Source organism: Lucilia cuprina, chromosome 3 (genome assembly GCF_022045245.1).
Source record: "Lucilia cuprina isolate Lc7/37 chromosome 3, ASM2204524v1, whole genome shotgun sequence".
NCBI lineage: Eukaryota > Metazoa > Arthropoda > Insecta > Diptera > Calliphoridae > Lucilia > Lucilia cuprina.
In genome coordinates this window covers 1,229,620-1,238,293 of record NC_060951.1, presented here as the reverse complement: position 1 = coordinate 1,238,293, position 8,674 = coordinate 1,229,620, and the positions used below count along the sequence as shown (strand labels likewise).

General features: G+C 27.1%; 1 protein-coding gene across 1 annotated transcript in view; it reads right to left on the bottom strand.

Moving 5' to 3' along the window:
* Positions 1-8,674, bottom strand: part of LOC111691053 (ESF1 homolog) — a 124,507-nt gene that overhangs the window by 46,581 nt on the left and 69,252 nt on the right. The window contains exon 4 of the transcript XR_006940183.1: positions 5,000-5,067. The gene's annotated coding sequence lies outside the window, so the exon portion shown is untranslated. The remainder of the gene's footprint in view (positions 1-4,999; positions 5,068-8,674) is intronic.

Here is an 8,674-nt window from a genome sequence, read left to right as displayed (position 1 = left end):
GATCGGTATACTTTAAGGTGGGTATTGGACCAATATTTTTGTATGTTACAAACATCAGCACAAACGTATAATACCCTCCCCACTATAGTGGTGTAGGGTATAACTAAAGAATATAACCCCCAGACTATAGACTAGGCTGTAGACTAAACGGTAGATTGTAGACTTGACTATAGACTATAGATTAGTCTATAAACTAGACTATAGGCTAGATTATAGAATAGATTATAGACTAGACTATAGACCAGACTATAGACTAGACTATAGACTAGACTATAGAATAGACCATAGACTAGACTATAGACTAGACTATAGACTAGGCTATAGACTAGACTATAGACTAGACTAGAGACTAGACTATAGACTAGATTATAGGCTAGACTAGACTAGACTAGACTAGACTATAGACTAGACTACATACTAGACTATAGACTAGACTACATACTAAACTATAGACTAGACTACAGACTAGACTACAGACTAGACTATAGACTAGACTATAGACTAGACTATAGACTAGACTATAGACTAGACTATAGACTAGACTATAGACTAGACTATAGACTAGACTATAGACTAGACTATAGACTAGACTATAGACTAGACTATAGACTAGACTATAGACTAGACTATAGACTAGACTATAGACTAGACTATAGACTAGACTATAGACTAGACTATAGACTAGACTATAGACTAGACTATAGACTAGACTATAGACTAGACTATAGACTAGACTATAGACTAGACTACAGACTAGACTATAGACTAGACTATAGACTAAACTATAGACTAGTCCATGTTTAATGAAATATTTGATGCAACTTAATTTGAAGAAAATTCTTTAGCGTTGAATTTTTGTAAAATCAATTTTTTGGTAAGTTTCATGGGAATTCCCAATTTTTCAATGCAATTGCCTTAAGGTTTAAACCTAAGATAGTCAAGTGTTAATTAATTAACAAAAATATACAAGATCTACAGTAATTAACATATAAACATTAATCAATTTTTTTAAATGCATTTAAAAAAAAAAAAAAACATTGGAAAAATTCCTTTAATAGCTTAATAGTGGAAATTTTAAAACACTAATTAGTTTTTTTTAACAAAAACAAAAAAATTGTAACAAAACGTGAAGAGACCAATATTAAGTTGGGTCAAGGCTATAAACAAGTAGCAGAAACAACAACAATTTAAAAAAAAATTACCGGTAAACAAGCACGAACACGAGTAACAAAAATTGTTGACATTTTTAAAATTTAGACATAATTCAAAGTTACAATATAGAAGACAAGTGTTATGAGGTAGTGGCGTGTATTAGGGCTAAAAACATAAAATGTGTTGATTTGTTTAAAGTTGGTATGCTTGTTAAATGAAATAATGTTGCTGGTTGGCCGGCTGATGATTGTGGTGGTGGTGACCAACAAATGTAAAATGTAATCAATCAAATTCTTTTTTTTTTGTTGTAAAAGAATTGAAAGAAAACATAAGAAGAAAAAAATCATGTAAAAAGGTGAAAGCGTTTTGTTTAACACATGTTTTGTGATAATTTGTTGCTGGCAATATAGGGCCAACATGGTCTGGGCTGGTCTTAAGTACCGCTTAAATAAATTCTCTGTAAAACGGGAAAATGCACTTGTTACAATAGTATTTAAGCCATTATATTAAATTAACAATTATAGAAAAGAATTTTCTTGTTTTCTTAAAAACTGTGGGAATTTTTATGTTTAAGTTATAAAACATTTATTAAGGTTATTGGGTCTTTGCTTTTTATTTATATTCAATTTATGTTGTTTTATTGATATTTTCAACAACAAAATGGCAATTTCTGCCGAAAACTTTGAAAAAAGATCAAACGAAAGTGATTATAATAATTTTTAAATAAATTTTTATTAACTTTCTTTGTTATATGTACAAAAAAAAAACTCCGGAAAAAAATTATTATTTAATCAGGCAAAAACTCTTTGTTAAACTTTCTTTTGTTAAAAAGATTAATATTGAAGAATTGATTATAATATTAAAAAATATTAGCAAAAATGTTTATGTTTAAGTTATAAAAACAAAAATTACATAATTTTGATGTTTTTATTATAAACAAATAATTAAATAGAAAAAAAACCTCACATTTTTTATAAAAGTGTTATAAACCATAAACATCCAGCTTAAATAAACACACATCTGATTAATACTTTCGTTTTCTTTAAAAAGACCCACATTTCTTTTAAAAGCTAGTTAATCAAAAAAGAAATGTTCAATAAATTTTTTTTTAAATTTGCCAAAAATAAAATAAACTGATTCATCTTAAAAAACACAAAATAAAAATAAACAAAAGCAATAAAAAATATTTATAAAGTTGTTTAACAATTTGCCAAAATGAAAATTTATTAAAAATGTTAATTAAATAACATAGACGTAAAGACGTCACCTTATAAGCTGCAATAGTTACCAAGCAATAAAGTTTAGAACCCAGCAAATCGATTAGCAAATATTTTCTTATAAAATTATATTAATTGAGATTTTTATTAAAGTTTTCTTATGATTCTTTACAAAAAAGCTTTAGGAAAAGCTTTTTCACAATATTCAAAAAAAACTTTTTCCAAAATTTCTTAAAGCTTTCTCTATAGCTTTTTTGCAACTCCAAACAAAGAGTTTTAAAACTTTTATATTATTTAAGAATAAAAGCCTTTTCTGGCAAAGCTTTTTGCACAAGTTTTGGGATTCTATGTTTAGAAAGACTTAAAGTTTAAAACGTCTTTTTTATTCTTCTAGCAAAGCTATGAGCAAATATTGGAAAAGTATAAAAAATTTCATAATATCAAGCAAAGCTATTTTCAAGTTTTAATAAACTTTTGAGTAATTTTTCTCAACTTAAAATTTATTAAACTTATTATCACATTCTTCGCTGGGTATTTAGAAGCGACCTATAAAAACCAGTAGCAGACTAAATGGATTTATACTATTGTTAAAGTTTTCTTTTCTTGTTGTAGTTGTACTTTTTCATAATTACACCGGTATTAATGTCAGGGCGGTAAAGTTTTTTTTTTCTGATAAAGCTTTTGTTAACACTTGAAATAGTAAATAAGAAGATTAACAACACAACAATAACGATTTAATTACCAAGACCAAGAGTATTAAAATAAATGTTTGAAGTTTGTTTTAAACCCTAAAGCTTAAAAACTAATTTGAATAGCTTTCAACGCCCTAAAAGAAATTAATTATAAATTAAAGAACATAAAGTATTATCTTGCTATTGACAACCGAAAAAAATATTTTTAATAATGGAAATGTTTGATGCAACAACACAAAAGAAGTTTGATAAGATTAAGAGAATATGGAGAAGAGATATGCAAATTTAATCAAGGGAAACTGGAAGCTGTTGACACATTGAAGAGTATCAAACTTCAATGATAGTAGTTCAGGTTTAATGCTTAGCTTGATGACAACTAGTTAAAAGTATTCTTTGTGTTAAACCTTAAATTATTCTAAAAGGTAAAGGGAAAAAAGCTTCTCATAATATAGAAGTAGTTTGATGCAACAACAATACAAAAGTAGCTTTGTATGATTCGAGGTTTGAATCTTAGTTTGATACCAACTAGATGAAAGTATTCTTAGCGTTTAAATGTTATCCAAACCTTTATATGATCTGGAAGAAATGATTTGGTCTGAATTGAAACAAATTCGTTTGTGAAGAAAAAAATTGAAGTTTTGAGAATTAAATTTTTTAAGTTAATAATTTTTACTTGATTCCGTTTAAGTTTAGTTTGATTAAGGTTTGAAACAACATAATGTAGTATGATGCCAACATGATTAAACGTTCGATGTTCGAAGCATTGTTTTAATTGAAAGAAATCTTGTTTAAAGAGAAAATAATAGAACAATAAATATTTTCTAATCTGTTCAAAAGTGAGTTGATTGATGTTTGATTCAACATAAGGTAGTTTGATTAAGGTTTGATTCTACATTAAGTACGTTGATAATACCTTGATTGAAAAGTTAAATGTGGTTTGATTCAACATTAAGTAATTGATGACAACATAATGGAACTGTTTAGTGTTTGAAGCCTCGTTTTGAATAAAAGAAATCTTGTTAGAAAGGGAGAGGAGATAAAAAGTTAAAGGTATTTATAAATATGTATTCAGAAAAGAGGGAAACTATTAAAGAGATCAAGATTTGTGAGAAATATTTAAAGAAGAATAAAAACAAAGTTAAGTGTTTTGAAAAAAGTTTGAAGCCTGCAGCTCTAGTTTGATGCAACAAATTAAGTTTTAACGGAAATGGACACACAAGTTTGAAGAGTACAAAAAATCAATTTCTTGAGAATAAAACAAAAGAAAATGATCCTTAAATTAAGTTCTAAACTGAACTAAAAAATTATATTGCTTATTTTGTGAAATTGTTAAACCCTAATATTTTTACTTGCACTTTTCAGAAACTTTAAGCTTTAATATTTCAAATCTAAACGATATTCCTTCCTGATATTTTACAACCCTTTCTTAACTTTCAAAGCTATCAAATTTGTTATTTGTAGTATTACGATATAAAAAACGATAAAAAATTTAAATTCCCATTTAACAACAAGTGAAATTTTTATTTTACTACTTTAATACTTCTCCAACAAGAAATTGTCAAAGAGAAGGTAATGTATAAACCAAACACCCGATAGCAGCATAATAAAAATCAACTGATGATTTTAACGATCACTTTTATGAACAATTTACGATGGCAATGGGTAAATTTAGGACAGACAGACAACAATTTTGCCAACTTAAGCAAAAAATATTATTAAACAAATAAAATTGTTTAAAATTTTAAACAAGAAATTGCAAGTTAAGCGAAATATGAAATGAAATAATATAAACATTATATTATTATTTTAAAGGTAATTTTTTGTTGTTGTTGGGAATTTCAACAAGTTTGTTGTTGATTTAAAAAGAAAAATAAAAAGTAAATAAATAAAAAAGTATTTAAATATAATGGTTATGATAAAATTGCGTGTTAAACTTACAAATTGAACTACTTTTCTGGACAATGAAGCAAACCAACAGCTACGATCCATTATAAAATCTCCAACTCCTACAAAAAAAGAAAAAAAGGAAAATAAATAATTAATAAACTTATTTAAGAAATAATAAATTAAAGCTTCTTATGTAAAAAAGAAATTCAAAAAAAAATTTATAAAAATATCTCAAGACTCACAAGGTGTTTTTAAATATTTTGCTTTAATTTTATTTTTCTTTTTAATAAACAATTTGTTTATTACAATTATTTAACTCTAAACTTGTTTGGCCACCTTTAAAGTTGGCAAATGTCAATCTGTTTAAGAAAAAAATTGAAAAAACTAACCAAAAGAAAATGTCAAATGTAGATTAAACTAAAAGTAAGTTATCAAAAAAATTTATAATTTCAAACCAAAAAAGTAACTGACAACATTTTCAAAATAAAGTTAAGGCTTTGCTCCCCTTTACCAATACCCACCCCGCTCCCTCCTTACAACAGCATCTTGTAATAGCTGTTTATTTATAGACATGCAAATGGAAAATCATGATAATTTTTCTGCCCCGCTATTGAAGTTGTCTTTACCAAAAGTTGCTTTAATTATTATATCATGAATCTTTTTTGTGTAAGTAACCATGTAATCTGTCTGGCTAAAAAGAAAAACTAAACTAAACTATTAGTTTAGTTAAGACAAACAATCCAAGAAAAAAATCATAAAATTTTATAACATCTAGTTGATATTTGCATAAAATGTTACATATTTTACAGTTAGTTAAAGAAAACAAAAATATTTTCAAAATATTTCAAATATTTTTCATTAGATAATTATTACAAAATTATGTTAAACACCAGTAATTGGGAAAACTAAAAAAACAAAACGGTTTCCCTTTAATTAAGTAACTAGCAATTTGCTTAAGCATGATTTACATAAAATCGTTCAAGATATATTGTACGAAATTGTAGACTATAAACTGAACTATAGACTATAATTATATTCTAGACTAGACTTTAGACTAGAATATAGACTAGACTATAGACTAAAATATGACCATACTAAAGACTTGACTATATACTAGACTTTAGTCCAGACTATAACCAGACTAGTCCAGATTCAAATTCAGTCTAAAGACTAGACTATAGTCCAGACTATAACCAGACTAGTCCAGATTCAAATTCAGTCTATAGACTAGACTATAGTCCAGACTATGAAATAGACTATCGACTACACTATAGACTAGACTTTAGACTAGACTATAGACTAGACTATAGACTAGACTATAGACTAGACTATAGATTAGACTATAGACTAGACTATAGATTAGACTATAGACTAGACTATAGATTAGACTATAGACTAGACTATAGACTAGACTATAGACCAGACTATAGACTAGACTATAGACTAGACTATAGACTAGACTATAGACTAGACTATAGACTAGACTATAGACTAGACTATAGACTAGACCATAGACTAGACTATAGACTATAGACTATAAACTAGATTTTAGACTAGATTATAAAATTTGTTAATATTTTTAAACTTTTTAACAAAATTTAATTTAGAACCTTCAGTTATATTAGCTAATTTAAGCAAAATGGGTTTAATAACCCCTCGGGGGTGTGGACCTTATAAGAGTCAAAAAGTACATTTTGTAGTAAAAGTCAAAACAGAATAATATTAACTCTATAAATCTATATTAAGGACTTAAATAATGCAAAAATTTCCTATACGATTTAACCAAATCCTCGGGGGTCTTTTGACCATTTTGTCATAAGGTTTGGAAAAAGTGTGGCATTTTCTTAGTTATAGAAAAGTGTAAACAAAATTTCTCCTAACGCCTATTGCGCAAAGACAACACAAACCTAAATTTTCTAAAATTTTTTTATAACTTCAACTAATATCATCATCGTCTTACTAAAACCTATGTCTAACAAAAATCATTAATTCTTTTGATTAATAAGAGACTCCAAAAACAAATCACATACAGTTAACATGAAAAGAAAACCAAACATATTGCATGATTTTTACTCATACTTTTATTTTCAATTGCATTTTTGACTTCCTAGAAAAAAATGCTAAAATATCACATTCATCACAATTTATTTATGTGTTTTTTTGTTTTCTTTGTTCACTAAGAAAATCGACAATACAAAACCAACATAATAAACCTGGTGACTTATTTTACATTTTATGTATTTCTCTGTCTGTCTGTGTGTCTGTGATTTTTTTATTATTTTCATAGGTTCCTACTAAAAATTTGCTCATTTTTTGTTTGATTTGTTACTTTAACAAATTGTTAATATGTTTGGTTTTTTTTGTGATTTTTCCATTGTTGTTGTTAAATTGAAACGAATATCTCTGTGTATAAAAGGAAAAGGTAAAAAAATACAATAACATTTGGCGGCAAAATCTTCGCACTCAAAATGCCAATTGTTAACTATTGTGTGGTAATTTGGTTTGAGACAGAAAAACATTTTGTAGAGTTTTCTAGTAGACTACATAATTGAAACTCGTATTGAGACGACAAATATTATTGGCAGAAAAACAGGGCTGGAGAAAGGAATAGCAAAAATAAGTGGACAAATCGAAGTTAAAAACTACAAAAAGTTTGGCACTTTTTAGTTTTAGATAGTCCTTCGAATAAAACGAGATTTTTTATCCGGTTCGAAGGACCATATCTTTCCAGCCGTTGGTTTCCAAAGAAATACTTTAAGTGATTTCGAAATTTCGCTGATGGTCCTTCGAATGATTTCAAATTTGTTAACGGGTTCGAAGGACCATGTTTACCATCTCTTCTAAAACCAACGAATTTTTTATTTAAGTATATTTAAATTTATGTTCGTGTTCATTCCCTTCTCTGTTTTTTTTTTTAAGTTTGTTTTTAAAGTTGTTATTGTTTAAATTTTAAAATACTGGATGTCTAGTACAACAATGTAAATTGATTGGATTTTTCTTTATTTTTTAACAAATTGTTAATAAAGTTTAAATTTATAAACCAAATTATATTTGGTTTCTTTTGGCGATTTTTTGCTTTAAAAAAGTGGCTGAAAGTTTTAATGAATATTTCTAAAATTTGATCAACATTGAAACGAACGCATTTAAAACCTGTGCTCTGTCAAAATGAGGGTTGAAGAGTTACGATTCTCGACACGAATGCCAGTTTTGCTATTAAGTTCTTAGTTCCCACTAGAAATGGTCCTTCGAAACCAAGTAGATTTCCAGAAACCATAAAAGGTTTCACAAAATAAATTTCTGTCAAAAATGGTCCTTCGAATCAATTAAAAATTTTAGTGCATTCGAAGGACCACTGTTTTTTAGCCAAAAATCTTTTGAATTTTTTGTAGGGTTAAAAATAAAAGGCCATTTCTCATGAAGGACTATCACTGACGAATTATTCTAAATAGTTGAAGGACTATCCAATAAGATTTATTATGGGGTTAGAAGTACCATTTGTTTGAAGTACAAGACCATTTTTCATGAAGGACCATTTCTCAAGATATATTTTAAACGGTAATTCGAATCCAATAAGATTTTTTATTCTGGAAACTTAAACAGTTTTTTGTCTATTACAACTTCAGTAATTTCGATTAAATAATCGCTTTATTACTTCATTTCTCTTACTTTAGAACTGACCTTTACCATTATTATTGTTATAATATGATGAAATCACTGCTCACTTAA